The sequence below is a fragment of the Natrix helvetica genome (genome assembly GCF_964273705.1).
Source record: "Natrix helvetica genome assembly, chromosome: 1".
Lineage (NCBI taxonomy): Eukaryota > Metazoa > Chordata > Lepidosauria > Squamata > Natricidae > Natrix > Natrix helvetica.
Window position 1 is genome coordinate 278,094,928 of NC_138548.1, and position 19,816 is coordinate 278,114,743.

Here is a 19,816-nt window from a genome sequence, read left to right on the forward strand (position 1 = left end):
TAAATTCAAATGGTCATTAAGTGATAGTCATAAATCGAGGATTACCTGCAGTGTAGTTGCAAAGCATTGTGTCATTTAACTGCATTGCTTAGCTATGGAAATCCCAGCAATTCCAGTTACCATTGCAAACCCAAGATCAGAAAGTTATTAAGTGGAAATTGGTGGGAGTCCTAGGTAAGGAGTCTGGAGGTGCCAAGGTGTTGGGGAAGGATGGGGAGCCCTCAGAGAGTCAATGCAGACCACATGCAAATCAAGGATGGCTGGAGGAGGGTTTGGGAGACCCAGAGCAGGCTGTATGTGAGTGAGGGAGAATGAGAAGGGACAGCAGAGGCTGGAGGAGGAAGGGTGGGCAAGACCTACAGGAAGGAGCAACCTATTGGAGTGACCTGCAACCTTCCCTACTTGCTTCCCTATTATCTTTGCTTGTGGGAAACTGGCAGGGAAGATCGCAAATGACAATCATATGGTCACAGCTTCTTGAGATTCATAATCATGATATGAGCACTCAAGTGTCAGAATTTGAAGACATGAGTGCAAGGTTGCTGTGATGGCTAGAAATTTGAGGACAGGTTGTGCATCTCTTTTTTTAAGTGCTGCTGTAACGTTGAACGGTCACTGAAGAAATGGACATAAGTCAAGGACTACATGTAGTTCTTTAATGACTAGACCATTTTCTTTTATGAATAAGCTCTCAGGCACACATATTATAAACTATACAAAAAGAGACCAGAAATTTAGGTGAAAATAATTCTCATAGCACTTTACAATGACTGCAAATTGTAATTTTGAGTCTGCTTTAGTGAATAGGAGGCCTGTTTAGTTTGAACAGTACCTCCCTCCTCAACCCCTATCTGATTTTGCTCTGAACTTTGTTCTTGGGTACTTTGTGATTTGTTTCTAATTTTTTGCTTCCTTGTTTGACAAATCCGGCATCCTATTTTCAGACCTGGCAGCCGCTTATGGAGGGAGGAAACCTTTAAATTACAGATAAACACATGAAGGTGTTTGTGTAAGCAAGCATTAAACTGTAAGGTAATTTTCAAATAACTTTCTCACTCCAGTGAAAAATACCACATATGTACCTTCAGTCACGAAAACATGGGCATTTACTGTTTGTATAGCTGATATGGTCTCACAAGACCCAGGAGAAGTACACAGACACGTACAAGGGCTACATAAAGCAGGAGAACCATTTGGCTTAAAAATAGACATGAAAAAGTGCCAGATTATGTTTAATAAATTCACCAAAGAAAGAAAAAAAAATATCTGAAGAAGAAGTAGACATAGTAGGCCACAACATATACCTTGGCCAATGGATCTCAGTGGAAGATGATACAATAAAGGAAATTGAATGGCGTGTTAAATGTGGTTGGCACACATTTGGCAAGCTAAGCATAATTTTCAAGAACAACCTTCCCCTATGCTGAAGAGAAAAGATTTCGATCAGCGTGTGCTACCTGCTTAAACATATGCCAGTAAAACATAGACACTAACCTCACAATCAAAACAAAAGCGGTGCAAAGAGCCATAGAAAGATGCATGCCTGGCCTTACAAGACAAGATAGAGAGGCCTGCATGTGGATTAGAGAACAAACAAAAGTATATGAGTAAAAGAATGGAAATGGGCTGGTCACATAACAAGAAGAACTGATGGCAGGTGGAGGCAGTCACAGTATGGATCCCACTTAATAAAAAGTGACCATGAAAGAGTGGAGTAAAACAATGGTGTTAGGATCCACAACATCAGCAAGTATTGCAGGCCCAATTGGCAAAAAGAAAGCTCAGGACTGTATTGGTTTGAAACATGCAGAAGAGGCCTTCATCCTGCATTGGATAAACAATTGCTAAAATGATGATAATAACGATGATAACTGATATAAAATCCTTTTTACTTCCAATTCCATTAGGAGAATTACTAAATTACATGATAGCAGTGTTCCAATATCTCAGGGGTTGCCACAAAGAAGAGGGAGTCAAACTATTCTCCAAGGCACCTGAGGGTAGAACAAGAAGCAATGGGTGGAAACTAATCAAGGAGAGAAGCAACTTAGAACTGAGGAGAAACTTCCTGACAGTCAGAACAATTTATCAGTGGAACAGCTTGCCTCCAGAAGTTGTGAATGCCCCAACACTGGAAGTCTTTAAGAAGATGTTGGATAGCCATTTGTCTGAAATAGTATAGGGTTTCCTGCCTAGGCAGGGGGTTGGACTAGAAGACCTCCAAGGTCCCTTCCAACTCTGCTATTGTATTGTAAATTAGCATTTTCCACAACATATACCCAATATTTACACTGTTTTTATTCCTGAAACTGCTGCTTCTGCCAAGGTCAGCACTTGAATTTGGATAAGTGTGAAGAATTATACAAGATATGATTTCAGGACTGCGATGCACAAATAGAAAACTGATCAATTTTTTTTAAAGCTTCCTCTCTTAAGCAGCACAATCAATATCACATTGAAGCAATGCTACTTTAGAAGGGAAAAAGGTGCTTAGCAGAACCTCAATGCATTTCGTAGTTTCTAAAGAGGAAAATATATTTAAAATCTTGATAGTAGCCACCCTGGATACAGCCAATATATTGCTTCTTTTTTTGTGATGAATCTGTTCATTTATATAGAACATGATAATGGCATCGCTATTTTTAGTGCCTGGACCAGCCTTTGTGAGAAGATGAGGATATCAAAAGTTCTGTACCAGATAATTTGGAGGTAATTGAACTCTGATGTGCTTCCTGACCTTTTCCAACTGTCTGCAATTGCAGTGCTGGAGTCGTTCATCATTTTTCTCTCTTCAAAATGTTCTTTGCCACTGCTATTGAGAGAAAGAATGCCCAATAATCAGGACACCTCATAGAAAAAGTTCTGTTCAACCGTAGGTACAATGTAACTTGGTATTTGCTAAAACCACTCACTGATCAGATAACTCTTTCCACATTTTTCCAAACAGAATGCCTATTTCATGCTGTACTCTAAATGCATTTTTAAAAAAATACAAAGTGAGCAAAATAACTAACAATTGACTACTGAATACCTTCAACCCACTTGCTAGAAGTCTTAAAAAAGCTCTAACTAAACTGTGAGTATCATGTGCCAGTGTTCATAAGTTGTAAATAATTCCTAATGTCTAAATTTCATATTGGAAATACGACCATCTAAACGCTAATACAATCACTCCTCCTTTAGCGACTACCTCAGTTAGTGACCCAATATGATGGTAACAAATGTTGATAAAAATCATTTTCTAACTAAAGCATGCAATTACAACCAAATTTTGTGCACCTGCCAACACACACCAGAGTGAGTGTAATTCTGACACAACTGTATGGTGATAATTTGTGTATTGACATTTAAGATTTGCAAAATACTGGCTGTTTGCCTAATGTACTTGGTGGCTGCAGTGGCAAGCCATTTAGGAGCCCCCACACCCTAAAAATCACCCAGCCTTCAATTGAAACTGATTAAGGCCTGGCCAGTTTCAAGCAGCAGATTCTAATCAACTAATTAAGGTAATAGAACTGAGCATCTTAACTTGCAATTAGCATTTGTAGAGAAGCATTTTGCTGTGGAGAAAAGAGCTCAGGAAGATATAATTTTAAACAATTTATTTGCCCTGTGAGGAGGCAAAACGGGGTGGGGGAGGGTCAGTCACAGGACATTGTACAAGAGAACTTTATCTAAATGAGATGATGGCAACAACCACTGATCTTTGCAGTCTCTCTCACACACAGATACATATCCACAGACTGTCACTTGTTCACTTAACAGCTATTTTGCTTCATGGCCAATTCACTGGAATGGAACATGGTCACTAAACAAGGAGAGAGTGTACAAACTTGAGAATAAATGTTCAAGTCCATTTATTTTATTATTTTAATTATTAATCAAACATATATAATTTAGCATGTTATCTTATTTAATAATGGCAGGCAAGAAGGTTGAGCAGCAGGATGAGGCTACTGAATGGAATCTAATGGCAGTGGGATCATCTTCCTGATAGTCCACTGAAGCCTGTCTTGAGAAGATATATTGCACAATAGCCTCTTGCACTATGTTAATGGAACCTTCTCTTTGGGGGGGAAACTATACTGTTTCTGCCTGAACATATCTGTGTGGCCTGTGTATATTGCAGTAGGATTCATGACAGAACGAAGTTTTAGTTCTTCATTTCGTGACATCAAATAACCTTAGGATGAATTAGAGTAAGAAGACAGAAGGGAAATAATGCTATTTCAATTTATGTGTTACAGAATATATCCAAATGAAAAAGAAATGAAACCAGGTACTTTAATCTAGCTCAGGGGTGTCAAACTCAAGGCTTGCAGGCTGAATCCGGCTGTGGGGTGCTTATATCTGACCCGCAGGGCCACCCTGGAAACAGTGAAGGTCCGGTCTGCGATGCCTCTGCCAGAAAAAATGGAGCTCGGAAGGGCCGCAAGTGGCCTTCCTGAGCTCCAGTTTTGGCAGCGATGGCCTCCTGCAGCCCTCTGCCAGCAAAAATGAAGCTCAGGGGGCTCTGTTTTCACTGGCAGAGGGCTGCAGGAGGCTGTCATGGCCGAAAACAGTGCTCAGGAACTCATTTTCTCTGATAGAATACTCGGGCCCAGGCGCCCCGTGACATGAATGACGTCAAGCTGGCCACACTCACCCTGGCCCCACCCCAGTCCCCTGAGATCAAACACAACCCTGGTGCAGCCCTCAATGAAATCGAACTTGATACCCCTGATCTTTTTCCCCATATAATTTGAATCCAAGGCTTTCAGTTTGTGGTACACAATAAATGCTTAAACGTTTATGTTGATAATTCATTCTTCTGACACATTCTAAACATTAATGTTCAGTTATTGATGATATCTATACCGCTGGAAATGAACTTGTTTGCTGGTTTCCAAACAGATGCCCACAAGACTCCCAAGGTGATCTTTCTTCATGACATTGTCTTATGTATTTAAAGTTTTTTTGAGGAATTTTCCAGCAATTACAGTTATCAGGGTCCTACCGATCAGTCTTATCATTTATGTTTGTTATCCCTTGATTCTTTACACTGAAGCAATTTCTCTCTCATTGATATAAAAATATTTGCATGTATAACCCATGCAAGGTTGTTGTTGTTTTTTGGTTGGATTTGGTTCAGCTGAGTCATTCATAAAGCAAGCGAGGCCAATTTCACAAATAATTAAAGCTAAATACAGTGATAGCAGACTAATAAGCACTTAGCAGTATCAAGGCCTTCTTATAAACCCCGTTTTTATCATGGCATGTAAAAATAGACTATACAATTTCAATAGAAGAAACTACTAAGCATTTGTTTCCTTTTTCAGTCCAGTATTGGCACTGAGGGTCTTTTTCACTCTGTTGTAGAGCTCCTAGTTCCACCCAATCTTTGACTTGAGAAGTTTTTTTTTATCTAACTTTCCAAAAGGTTTAAACTCAAGAATCTTGAACTCATACCTCCTATCAAAGAATGGATAGCAGTTGCAGCTACTGGGACCTTCACTCACCTCCATCTGATATGCCAGTTGTGCCTTCAGAAGCCTTTCAGAGAGTTTCTCATGCCTTTGTCATCTGAAGGATTGATTACTCTTCAACTGTTGAGGCCCATTCTGAAGCTTCAGCTGACCCAGAATAGAGTGGCACTGGGAAATGATGGGTATGACTCAGTATGCCAATATGACACCTCTGCTTTGTGGGCTGCACTGGTTGCCAGTTTATTCCAGGTGTGATTCAAGATGCTGCTGTAAATCTCTGCATGGCACCAGGGCTTAGCTTTTGTGAGAATGCCTGTCTCTCGTGTTTTCTATTATTTCAGTACAAGATCGTTTGGTGGGTATGCTCAATTAAGCAGTGTTATTTTTTCAAACTGAGGAAAAGTATCATCCAAATGGGGGACCTGCCCTCTGGAATGAAGTTTCCCTTGAGATTCGTACAATTCCTACCCTGCTGACATCCTGAAAAAACTCTAGAGCAGGGGTGTCCAAACTTGGGAACTTGGATGACCATGTGACAGCCGTGGCGAGGGGGGCGTTCCACCAGGTTCGCCTGGTGCGCCAATTGCGCCCCCTATTGGATCGGGACGCCCTACGCACAGTCACTCATGCGCTGGTGACGTCTCGCCTGGACTACTGCAATGCTCTCTACATGGGGCTCCCCTTGAGATGCACCCGAAGAATACAGCTAGTTCAGAATGCGGCCGCGCGGGCCATCATGGGAGGAACAAGATACTCCCATATAACACCACTCCTGCGCGAGCTGCACTGGCTACCTGTGGTTTTTCGGGTGCGTTTCAAGGTGTTGGTTACTATCTTTAAAGCGCTCCATGGCATGGGACCTAGTTACCTGCGGGATCGCATCTCACCTCACACATCTCTACGACCTATCCGCTCTCACAGGGAGGGACTCCTCCATGTGCCATCCGCCAAGCAGTGCCAACGGGTGGCGCCTAGGAGTAGAGCCTTTTCTGTGATGGGCCCAACCCTCTGGAATGACCTCCCCCCCGACATTAGAACTACTAACGACCTCCGCTCCTTCCGACAGAAGCTTAAGACCCACCTGTTCCAATTAGCTGGCTTAGCAGATTTATAGCTCCATCTTTCACCTCCTGGCAAAGATCTTATTGTGGAATTTTTAAGGGAATTTTAATTTTATTTGTATTTTTAATTAAATATGGTACAGTATATTTTCTACCTCCTCCGTCTATGTCTATGTTTATGCATATGTATATTTATGCACATCTATTTTGATATGTATATGGTTTTTAATAATGACTGTACACCGCCCCGAGTCCTGTTTAGGAAAGGGTGCGGTTTATAAATAAAAGTTTGATTGATTGATTGATTGAACTTTAAGACTTGTGGACTTCAACTGCCAGAATTCCCCAGCCAGCTTGGACACCCCTGCTCTAGAAGACCCAGCTGTTCTGTCAGCTTGGGGTGAAAGAAATGAGGTTTTTGGATATAATTATTGTTTTTATTTTCTATTTGGATTTGGTTTATAAATGCCATCTTGCATTGGTTGGTATTGGTTTTTACGATTAGTCCACCTCCCAGTTGGAGTCTGGCAGTGTCCAAATTGAATAAAATATAATAAAATAATAAATAGCCTTTATTTTTGGTCTCTTTTGGTCTCTTGAATAACATTGGCTCCTGCTGCTCAGATATTCATTTCTCCTATCTAATAGCTTTTCTGTCCATTATTGTAGAGACATTTTGCTTTTTACTGAATAAAACTATAGATTTTCTGCATAAATAAATGCATACACAAACCTATTTCATTCATCAGTTCTAATAAAAGTGCCCAGCTTTTGTCAGTCCTAGGAAAACACAGTGCTTCCAATGAACAATTAAAAGCTAAATTTCCCTAGAAATTATCTCAGCAGAAAATGTTCCCCTTGACTGACTTACTCTTTGTAAATGAATTGTTCTGTGACTAATTAGGACCATTGAGTTGGTCTTATCACCCATGGTCTATATGGCCAAATATTCACCAGCCTCATCTGTTTATTGCTACCACTGATAGCTCCTCCAATACTGTCTTTGATCCATCCAATCATGCAATCTTAGTCTTCCCTTGTTTTAGTTCTATCAGTCTTGGCCAGTGGTGGGCAACCTTTTTTTTCAACTGAGCCAAATCTCGCCAAAACCACGATTGAAATTTATTTTGAGAGCCACATTTTTAAAACCGAAAATACATAGGATGGTACACTGTTTTTAGTTTCAATAAACTCTGGCATTTGAAGGACGCAAGTCTTAAAGCTGTCAAGTTACAAGATCCTTGCACCCCTAACCCTTTAGAAAAAAAAACCCGGGGTCTTCAAACCTGACAGCTTGAAGACTTGTGGACTTCAACTCCCAGAATTCTGAGAATTGAAGTCCATCAAGGGCATCAATCATATTAGCCCAGGGATCTGCAAAATTGGCTCTTAAGACTGGTGGACTTCAACTCCCAGAATTCTGAGAATTGAAGTCCACCAGTCTTAAAACAGCCAACTTTGCAGACCCCTGTGTTAGCCCAAAGCCTGGTGCTGGGCCTTCCTCCCCCATTGGTGGAGCCCCAAGAAGCGAGGAGGGAGAAAAAGAGACGGAGGCCAAGGAGCTTCCCCCCCCCCAGCAAAAATCTAACCAGGGAGCCGGCCGGGCAGTAGCAAATTAGCCAATCATGCGAGGAAAGCGAGGTCTGACCGGGTGGGCAGCGAAACTCCAGGGCTCTCTGTTCTAATTCCCCGTGAAAACTGTTGCCTCTGAAGCGTTTGCTCTACTGTTTGAACCTTTAAGCGTCCCTCTCCCTTTTTTCTTTTCAACCCACAATGATTAGGGAGGATCCTGAAGTCGGGCGGGGACGAGAAGCGAGGAGGCAGAAAAAGAAACTGCTTCTCGTCCCCGCCCGACTTCAGGATCCTCCCTAATCATTGTGGGTTGAAAAGAAAAAGGAAAGGGACGCTTAAAGGTTCAAACAGTAGAGCCAACGCTTCAGAGGCAACAGTTTTCACGGGGAATTAGAACAGAGAGCCCTGGAGTTTCGCTGCCCACCCGGTCAGACCTCGCTTTCCTCGCATGATTGGCTAATTTGCTACTGCCCGGCTCCCCGGTTAGATTTTTGCTGGGAGGGGGCGGGGGGGAAGCTCCTTAGCCTGCGTTTCTTTTTCTGCCTCCTCGCTTCTCGTCCCCGCCTGACTTCAGGATCCTCCCTAATCATTGTGGGTCGAAAAGAGAAAAGGGAAAGGGGCGCTTGTTTTGAAGTGCCCGAGAGGAGGGAGGGGAACGGGCGCTTCAAAACAAGCGCCTCTTTCCCTTTTTTCTTTTCGATCCACAATGATTAGGGAGGATAATAATCCGGCACACAGAAGAGCCGCATTAAAATGTGTAAAGAGCCGCTTGTGGCTCGCGAGCCGCGGCTTGCCAACCACTGGTCTTGGCAATCCTAATATTTTTCCCATTGGTAAGAAGCCCCAAAAATGTGGAAAAAATTGCTGTAGCAATAGTAGAAGTAAGCAAGCTGTCAGTGCCAAAAATTTGCTGCCCTTGAATTGATTTCAATCAGGGCTTTCCTCTCTTTGTTAAAGAACAACTTCCTTGTTTGTCAAAATTAAATTCAGATGATTACTCATGCCCCGATTACTTATTATAATATGCTCTACATAGGTCTGCTCTTGAAGACCATCTGGAAGCTACATCTGGTTCAAAATGCAGCAACATGAACAGTAATGGGTGTTTGTCAGCTTGCCCATGTGTCACCATTGCTATATTGGTTGCCATTTGCTTTTTGAGGAATACTCAAGATGTTAGCTACTACCTCCAAAATCTTATTTGGCAAAAGGTCTGGATATCTGAGGGACCACTCATTTCTAATTGTTTCTGTCCACTTAGAATGTTTTGGCAGATTGGATATGCTCCAGGTCCTCTCTATTAAATATCATTTCATGAGAGCAGGAAGCATGCTTGCTTTGTCCATCAGGGCCCCTCCCCTCTGGAGGAACATCACCTCAAGGATAAGGACTGTGCCCTTTCTCCCTGAGGTTCCAGAAAACTCTTAAAACCTGCCTTTAGGCCCAGCCTTGGATATTGTTGTACTCTGGGGAATATGTTCTGTTTTGTTTGATCTGTATCATTTTGGTTTGTTTAGTTTGGGCTGATTTTATCTATTTTTGTGGATTGTTTTGTATAGCCCCCTGAGTCCATTGGAGGTGGACATCTATAATAAATATAAATAAATATGTTTCATTCTATTTTCCTTTTTTGCTCTGGTGTACATTTCTTTTTTCACTTAAAGAAAGTCTGCAAATGGGCAACTAGTGAGTACAGAATAAAAAAAATATTCAAAGAAAGATAGAATATGGGACAGAGATAATCTCTTGTACTGATCTCGGAGCAAAATAATAATTGTATTAATACAGGTGGTTCTTGTAACTTTGAGTTAACATACTGGCTGTTCTAGTACAAAATTGACTGAAATGATGGAATTTGCATTCATATTTATCATTCAAAAATTGTCCTTTCACATTGCTATCCAAATATATTTAATGAACTAAAGAGAAGTGCACAAAGGATGATGCTGCATTTTTCTGAGTAGTGTAGAATTTAATAAACATCAGGTTTTGTGTACCTTGATATAATTACTTTAGGTGGGTTTTTCTTTGAAAAGTGTTTGTGATCAAAAGCTACCACCAATTGCATTACTCCTAATCTAATGAGGAGAGACAACAATCTTCCTGTTTTGGAAAGCCTGTTCCACTGGATATTGCTTATTTGTCATAACCAATATATTCCACATGAGATGATCAGGAAGACTGAGTAGCTTTTCACTATTGGTAACAAATAATCTGAAATTCACATGAAACACCACTATTACAAAGGAATAATTTTATATTTCAGAATAGAGTCAAAGAAGAAAATTGATTTTTCCATCATTTTTGGTTTAAATTTGATACATTTGCTCAAATGAGTAATAGCACGGATTGTTGAAAACATTAGTCTTTTTTAAAAAACAAATACAGGTAGTCTTCATCTTACAATGGGAATTGGAACTGGAATTTCTGTCACTAAACAATGTGATTATAAAATGTGACATCATAGGGCCATGCTGCTTAGTGATGGCAAGTTCCCAGTGTCAAAAGATGATAATGGGTTATTAATTTATGAGACCACAGGTGGTTTCCCACAAGAAAATTAATGGGGAATTTTCTGTAGGAAGTCAAAAGTCACAAACGGATTGCAAGCAGGCCAGTGGATGGGTGAATGCTATGGAGTGCAGCCAGATGGGTGAAACAACAATAGTAAGGTAGTGTGGCACCATACAAGTATGACCAAGTGGGGGAGGAGCTGCTGTAGCCCAGAGCAAATGCAGCCAATCAGGTATATGTCTGTTGCAGAGCGTAGGTGGGGGAGAGTTCTGGAGGTAGGCATGAGCTATATAGTGCATAGTATGCTTCTCAGAGAGACAAAACTGTGGGAATGATTCACAGAAGAGACCTACAACCTCTGCTGCCAATTTTCCCATTGAGTTACTTGGGGAAATCTAGCAGGGAAAGTCACAGATGCTGATAGCATGACCACAGATCTCCGTGACCATCATAAGTGTGAAATAGTTGTCAATCACCCAAATCATGATCATATGACTATGAGGGAGCTGCATAGGAACTTTGGGGATTGGTTGTAAGTACCACTTGTTCAGCGTTGTTAAAACCTTGAATGGTTAACCAAGTACTACTTGTAGAGTACAACTATCAGCATGAAAGCAAAAAAAAAAAAAAAAGAACCCGTCAGCAACTATGCATTTTGCATTGATTTCTGAATCGATAAGCAATAATGGAAGTTAATTAAGTTTCAATTTTAGTTAAAATATGTGACTATCTTTAGCTCAAACTTTCATATTAGGCTGATATAAGGCTTTTGCATGTGGATAAGAGTGAGATAAAATATAGGTCATCTTTTTTTTTTTTTACAGTACCAGAGAAACAAAAATGTCTTTCATTTTAAATTTTCATTCTAAGATTGCATTTTTTTCAGCTGCCATGGAAGAGATATCAGAATTTTCATATCATCTTCCATTGCTAGGCTCACTGCTACTGTATACAGAAGGATCTGAAAGATCCATGTAGATAAAACCCTACACATCTTAGAATTCTTGTACTACGTTTTGCAACTAAAAAAGGGTAAAGATAGTCCTTATAACAGTTTGTTTAGTGACCATTCCAAGATACAACAGCACTGGAAAAATGATTAATCAGCATTTTTCATACTTATAACTGGCAGCATCCCATATTCACATGATTGAAATTCAGATGCTTGGCAACTGGCTCATATTTATGACAGTTACAGTGTCGGGGTGTGTGTGTCATGCAATCACCTTTTATGACCTTCTGACAAGCAGTCAATAGGGAAACCAGATTCACTTAACAACCATGTTACAGTGACATGCGGTGAGATTTATGACTGGTGAGGCACTGATACAGTGCTGGGTTTCAAATATTTTTAGACTTGTGGACTTCAACTCCCAGAATTCCACAGCCAGGCGTGCTCAGTTCCAATTTAAAGTGACAGCATTTGTTTTTCTCCTTTGCTCCTTCTTTCTTTTTCTTTTTCTTCTCCTTCCCCTCCTTCCTCCCTCTCTCCCTTCCTCCCCCTCTCTCAAACACACACACACACACACACAGAAGTTGGATTGGACTATCTCTCCTACCCCTTCCCTCTCTCACTCACTCTCAAACAACCCCCCCCCACACCAAGTTGGATTAGATATCTTTTCCAGTGGCTTGAAAGCAGCTGCCACCCCCCCCACCCCCATTCCCCTGCTGCCTTTCCCAAACACCTCCACCATTGCAAATGCAGCCTGCTGTCTGGGTGGGAAATGCCTGGAACACAATAAAGCCCACCCACCACCTCCTGCTGGCAGGCTGAGGTGAGCCTTCCAAAAGAAGGAGGCTGGGGGGAAGTGTGTGTACTACAGCATGGCTCTTTGCCTGGCTTCCTGCCTCCTCCTGTGGTCTCCTCAGTGCTAGCTTGTGCTCTCCCTCCCCAAGTGTAGTTTGATTGCAGGTGGAGCCACGTTGCCTTTTCAAACTTGTAATCAGTGAAGCTGGGTTAGATTTTTATATAATTTTATCCAGCTGTGTGTGTGAGAGAGAGAAATGAATGGGGGCCTGGGGAGGAAGTCACTACACTTGGGGAGGGAGAGCACCAGTGAGGTTAAGCAGAGTCATCCACGGTGAGGCAGCAACTAGCTCAGCTTTTTCCTTTTACTTTTTTTTTTCATGATGAGAGTGGTGAGGCTGTGCCTCACTTGCCTCACCTGACTGCACGTCACTGTCATGTTAGTAACTTAACAACTGGAGTGTCCCAAAGGTGCTTTTTCACTAGGCAACTGGATTTTCTTGTTTTTTCTTTGAAGACATTTCACTTGTCATCCAAGGAGTTTCTTCAGGTGTAAAGAACGACCCTCTAAAAGGATGCAAATGACCAGCTGTCTTCAAGGAATATAAATCCTTCCATTCCCCACTATCCTGGACTTTCTTGTTTTTTCTTTGAAGATGTTTCACTTCTCATCCAAGAAGTTTCTTCAGCTCTGACAGGATAGTGGGGAATGGAAGGATTTATGTTCTTTGCAGACAGCTGGTCATTTGCATCCTTTTAGAGGGTCGTTCTTTACACCTGAAGAAGCTCCTTGGATGACAAGTGAAATGTCTTCAAAGAAAAAAACAAGAAAGTCCAGTTGCCTCCTGAAAAAACACATTTGGGACAACCATGACCTGAATGACTGAGAATTCTTTATTCTCAGCTTCCTATGGAAGTGAAGATCGACGAAAAAGATTTTTTTAGAGGGTTCAGCCTATTAACCAAATTATTTTAACTTATTTCTTGAAATGATTCACAGTCTTTATTGATAAAGTGAATGAATAGACCATAAAAGCAACAAACAGTTAATGCTAAGTAAGCTGAGGAGCAAGTTCTCAACTAAGGAAGCAATATAAGAAAGAAATATAAAAAGCTCAATATGCCAAAACACTTATTTTAGACTTCATGTAATTACTTGTATTGTAGTCTGATATAACATCTTTTTAAAGTTAACAAAAGCATAGTTATAGGCTACCTGCTTGCCCATCTCTCTCTGATCTATCAGAAAACAGACAACAGGACCTCACTTGTTCAGCTTCAAGTTTGGTGGACTATCTATAGCCATCTATCAAGCTATCTGAAGGAGAGCCCTTCAGATAGCTTGATCCCTAGCTGTTTATATGTTAAAGCCTAATGCTAGCAGTGTATTTTAAACTGGACTTGGAAACAAATGCGGTGTTACTACAAATGATGCAAAATAGATTACATAGAAGGAGAATCTTAAGCTGGGGGGAATCTTAAGGACACAGAGGTCCCCAACCGCTGGACCATGGACCAGAACCAGGCCATGGAATACCAGAAAGCGGGGCAGCACAAATAAGCAAAGCTCCTTCTGTGAGATGCAGGCAGTATACAAAATCATGTCCCCTCTGGGCCGTGGAATAATCTCTGTCCATGAATCCAGTCCCCTGGTGCCCAAGACATTGAGGCTGTTGCTATAACATTTGTTTTCAATAACAGGCCCATATAAATCACATTACAGGAACAAAGTGACTGAAAGATTTTAGTAGTATTCTAATAAGTAATTAAATGTGCCAGGCTTTGGTTTAATGTCTAGTATACTGTCAGAATGTTATCCTTCCTTGTAAATTACAAGTCTTACATTTCATGAGGGTGCTGAATAATATGACAAATATTCTCAAAGGCTCACCAGTTAGTGCCTACCTCAACTAACATTTTCTGCTTTGATTTTCCCACTTTTCCTGTAGTAAGCTTCATCTCTCATCGCCAAGTGTTAATGCAATACACAAAGAAAACATTCATTATCACCTATCAATGTTTATTTTAATGGCTTCAAGTCTTTCAAAAACGTCTGAGTAGGCTGAGTGTGCGTGAGCATTAAGAATTAACACCATTCATCCTGAACAACAATTTAGTTAATCCTGTATAATGCAGGATTATAGAGATGTGGATAAACTAATCCTTTCTGATTTCACTTTCTAGTTTTGACTTCCTTTTCAAATGGAAATCAATTATTTCAGTAACAATGCAAACAAATACATAAGAAGAAACCGATGCATTGATTTCTCCCTTTTAGATCATGGCTCCAGTGTTTTCAGTATCAACAAAATAAGTCCCAATCAGTAGCATTCAAAATACTTTGGGTTCATCCTATCTTGAATTTTGAGCAAAATTGTTTTGGAAATGTTTCAAAGCTTGGAACAACTTGTCTCAAATACAAAACATTTCTAAAATGGCACAGGGAATTATGAAGCAACTATTTGGAATTCAAAAAAAGGGTAATTTAAAATGGTGTGAATTCAAGATGTTTTGCATACCCATGGTCCTAGATACAAGTATTTTTCAAGTTACAACCATTTATTTTGCGACCTTTCAAAGTTACAATGATATTGAAAAAAGTGACTTACAACCAGCCTTTACATTTATGAGTGTAACAGTATCCCCATAGTCATATTATCAAAATTCCAACTCCATTTAGACAAATTGAAGGTTTATTTCATCAACCTAAATCCTTCAACAACCAATCATATTTAACTGCAGTCTAATAATTAAAACAGTACATTTTTCTGATTAAAGGATGGACCATCAATTTCAATCTCATGCAAGCCAAAATACAGTTTAAGAAAGGATGATGACTGAATTAGTCACTTATTGCTGTGAGGTCTTACATTTACTTGTGCATTACAGTACAAAGGTATAAAAAGTATGTATTATTGCTTGAAATGTATTTATATATCTCAGTTTGCAATAATATAGTTTGTATATTATCTACTCTTTGGATTCAATGTTTTGCAGTAATAAAACATTATAAAAACAAACTGATCATTTGGGGGATAGAGGCCAACATAGTATATTTGGTTTTATTATCAGTCAAACTTTCTGCACTGATTTGCAAGTCTGAGATTTTGACTGCAGGTGAGAAGAGTCAGAAGATAGGAGGCTTCAAGGTGAAAGGTAAATAGGGATGAAGCCTGAGCTGCTCAGGAATTAGCAAGGGGGCACCTGGAGGGTAAACCACTTGCACTGCAATGATATAGAAAGGGTGTGTGAAATCCATATGCAACAGTGGTGGGATTCATTTTTTTTACTACCAATTCTGTGGGCATTGCTTGGTGGGCGTGGCAGGGGAAGGTTACTGCAAAATCCCCATTCCCTCCCCACCCCACTAACCTGCTTTCCAGCTCTGTTCTTCTGTCCAGGGCAACAAAAAAAGATCAGCTGGGAGGCAGTGGGGGCGGGGCCAGCCTATTTGCTGGTTCTCCGAACTACTCAAAATTTCCGCTACTGGTTCTCCAGAACCTGTCAGAACTGGCTGAATACCACGTCTGATATGTGAGTATGGTAGTTTAGGGCAAGAGAAGATTTCAGATTGGTGATAATCTCAACTTCCAACCTAAACCATGGTAGTGTAGTAGTTAGAGTGCATTACTGCAGGCTACTTCTGCTCACTGCTGGCTGCCTGTAATTTGGCAGTTCAAATCTCACCAGGCTCAAGGTTGATTCAGCCTTCCATCCTTCCAAAGTGGGTAAAATGAGGACCCAGATGGTTGGAGGCAATATGCTGATTCTGTAAACCGCTTAGAGAGAGCTGTAAAGCACTGTAAAGCGGTATATAAGTCTAAGTGCTATTTCTATTGCTAGTTTGCACATTCTGAGAGCCCAGTGGCTGTACTGTTAGTGCCCTTGGTCTCAGGTGCTGATGCTTTAATGCCAGATTTGTCTGCAACAAAATGATATTAATCTATGATCTGGTGTGAATGGGGCAGCAGATGTGGCATGTATTATGCAAACGTGGCTAGGTTATGATTACAATATTGTTTTGCTCCTAGCTAGATTTTTGATTTGGTCTCAATTTCTGCTAATACTTTGCCTTTCTTTCCTTGAGGAACAATAATTTATATTTTAATAAATATTTATTATGAGTTCTCTCAAAGTTGAACATGGGCATGTGGGATATAATTACTTGACATAAACCAACACATTCTAAGATTAACTCTTAACTCATTCTTATCTCAGTCTTTTCCATTGCCAATAGCTTTTTCAGGAATACTCTGCAATTAAAGGCATTTTAAATAGACCCATACATATGCAAAATAGGGAAGGTGTAAGAAGTGAAATTAACAGACTTTCAGAATTAGGTTTCTTAGATATTTGACAACTATAATTTTATATACAAATATAGCTTGTACAATTATTACTCTTGCAAATTCATATTTATGACAAACTGCTTAAGAGTGCGAGGCACCATATGATTCCATTCCCCAGATTAAAATTCAATTACTTTAAACTGCCCTACCCTGTTGTAAATTCCTTTGGCTCTGACTGCACTTATTCTGAAATATTCTCACTGACTAATGGTTACTTGGCTCTAACAGGAAAATGAATTGATGTACAAACTGCTGACCATTAGGAATCCACAGAATATGTCTGAAGGTTAACAAGGAAATGCAGCTCTAGCCTTAATTTTGGGCACTTTTCATAATTTAAATAAATTGGTTGTATTTAGCAAGTTTAGATTATAATAAGTAGCTGGACATTTTAATGAATAATATTCATTCATATATCTTATAATAAGAAGGTAAATCTCAATGAATTTTGCATTGATTATACATTTATAGAAGTAGGTTTAGTAGAATTAATTGAAGTACCTTTTACCTAAAGTACAACTTGAATCTCCAGTATTCCCATGACACCTCAATACAACACACAGGCAAATGAGTGCCTATATTTAATTACTAAAATAATTATAATTATGTTGCATACCTATAATTACAAATCCATTGTTTAAGTTGAAGTAAGATATGGAAGGCACTCTTGCAACACTCAACAAAACATTTAAAGATGACAAGACAGGTTCAAAATTAAACATTTTTCTCTGATACACATAAGCTAATTAAATCTCCTTGTTCAAATATCCATCAGTTTATCAAAGATACAAAAATGTCTGTCTGCCTGCCTGCCTGCCTGCCTGTCTATCTGTCTGTCTTTCTCTCTCTGTCCTGTCCTATCCTATCCATGTCTGCCAGCCTGCCAGCCAGACTGCCTGCCTGCCTGCCTATCCATCGATCGCGATCCATCGATCCATCGATCGATCGATCCATCCATCCATCCATCTAACATTTCTTTCTATGGAGTATGATATTTGATCAGAACTTTCATCAATTTCTTTCCAAAATAAGGCGATCAAGAAGAATTACAGGATTTGACATTTTTTTTAAAATTCAAATTAGTGATATTTTCCAAATGAAGTTGTAAAACTATATATTGGACTCTGATAAGTTGTATAAATTCTTTGTTCTTTTAATTATCTTTGTTAGTCTATTTTGCATGTGCCTGGTTTCTGTTTTGATCCTGAACTATTTCCTTCAAGGATTTTGGTAATTATTATTTCAATCTGAGTTGTTTTCTTTCGTCTTATAATTTTTTTCAGCATTCCCAAATCAACAAATGCTTCATTCAATTAGATCATGCAGACAGAGAGTATAGTATTTGAAATAAATATTTGTAAGTGCCAGCCATTGTATAAGTTAATGAATCCAACCATAAGGATATCAGAAATATTGGATCCTACAAGAGATATTGGACTCTAACACTTTCTCAAAACTTCTAACTTCCCTTTTCAGTAAATTCCTCATGGTTGAGCTGGAGGTATATTTAAGACTTGCTGAACTAAGTCAATCTTTTTTCAGCTTCAATTTCTTCACTGGTTATGGAACATTAGGTTTTATAATTAGTTGGATCCATTCTTCCTTCTATCCATACAATATTTATTAGGCCATTGGTTGCCACAGCATCCCAAAGCACAATAGAGCCATCCCTGAGTTTAGTAATACTTTCTTTAAACGTGTCACCCTACATAGAAATGTATTCTATGTGTTATCACTGGGCAGCTCAGTTTTGTTTCATCACGTCCAAATACTTTGTTCCAAAACTTTTCAGGATGATCAAGATGCTGATTTTATCAAGTTGTGTGTTTGTCTGTATGGGGAGAGAGGTTGTTGGTTTGGTTTTTGACATATGTTAGATAGTGACTCATAATAGTGGACAAAAGCATTCCTTGTGGTGACTCTCCCATTACAGCCATTATTGTGTAAGCAATATTGTACTGTAAACTACTACAACACTAGGGTCTGTTAAAGGTCTGAGTAGGTAATTTGTAGTGACCATTTTGCAGATCTGACCTTTCAGGCAGTTCTAGCAAAGGTTTTTCATGGTTTTCCAGAACTTCCTTTAACAGTTCCATCTAACTTCAATTTCTTAATACTTTTTCATACAGCTGAAATTGCCAGCTGGATACATTTAGAGATTATATATAGACTTCCTCTGCTTTGTAAGAGTGAATTATTTTCATTTTCAAATGCTCAGACAGCAGTTTAGAGAAGCTCATGATGGCTGAAAAACTATAACAACATTTACAACAAGTAGAAATATTAGAATTGTCTTCCCTTGCTTAACTGTAGATCTAATGAGTCAATTAGTTTGGGGGCTTATTAATAAGTTTACAGAAAGGAAAAAAATAACAGAAAGAATCTACTGTAAGGCTTTCCAAATTTCTCTAATTGCCATATTCATTGTTTTCATATGTCAGCTTTCTAAACAACTGCATGTTAATTGTAACTATGCCTCCAAATTTCTAGGCATATTCCTATACTGCATTCAGCTATATAGGAAACCAATAAAATCCACAGATTTTAAACAACTGTTCCTTGCCTCCAACACTGTCAAAGTTCTTTGAATGTTCCAGCCCATTGTGCAGAAAACAGATTGCAACAAGATTCAATCTTCGTTCCCAAAACACTGGAACTAAAGACCCCCTGAGACTATAAAGTAGTCTATTTAATTCTTGTTGTCTACCCTTATATATGAAAAAGTGAAAGCAACATAGCCTTATTTCCCAGAGAAACCTGCTATCCTTCTGGATTTCTTCAAAGCAACAAATTGCTCATGAACTTAGGAATTGTCAATATTTCAGAGGGAACTACTTTTCACTCACACATACACGAGTGCAGAGAGAGAGAGAAAGAGAAAGAGAGAGAGAGAATAGCTTCAACTGCCCCAGTTTGAATCAGAATTCAGCCAAATTAAACTCATAATCCTATAAAAAAGGGGAAAAAATGCCTTTGTCCAGCTTCTCTTACTAATACATTCTTAGACTACATATAGGAAAATGTAATCAAATTGTTCTGAGTAGCATAACTGGAGAAAAAAGAGAAATGTAGAGTTCTAAAAGTTGACATGATTACAGGAAAAAT

General features: G+C 39.5%; 1 protein-coding gene across 2 annotated transcripts in view; it reads right to left on the reverse strand.

Annotated features, from left to right (window-relative positions):
* Positions 1–19,816, reverse strand: part of FSTL4 (follistatin like 4) — a 520,328-nt gene that overhangs the window by 312,358 nt on the left and 188,154 nt on the right. The window lies entirely within an intron of this gene.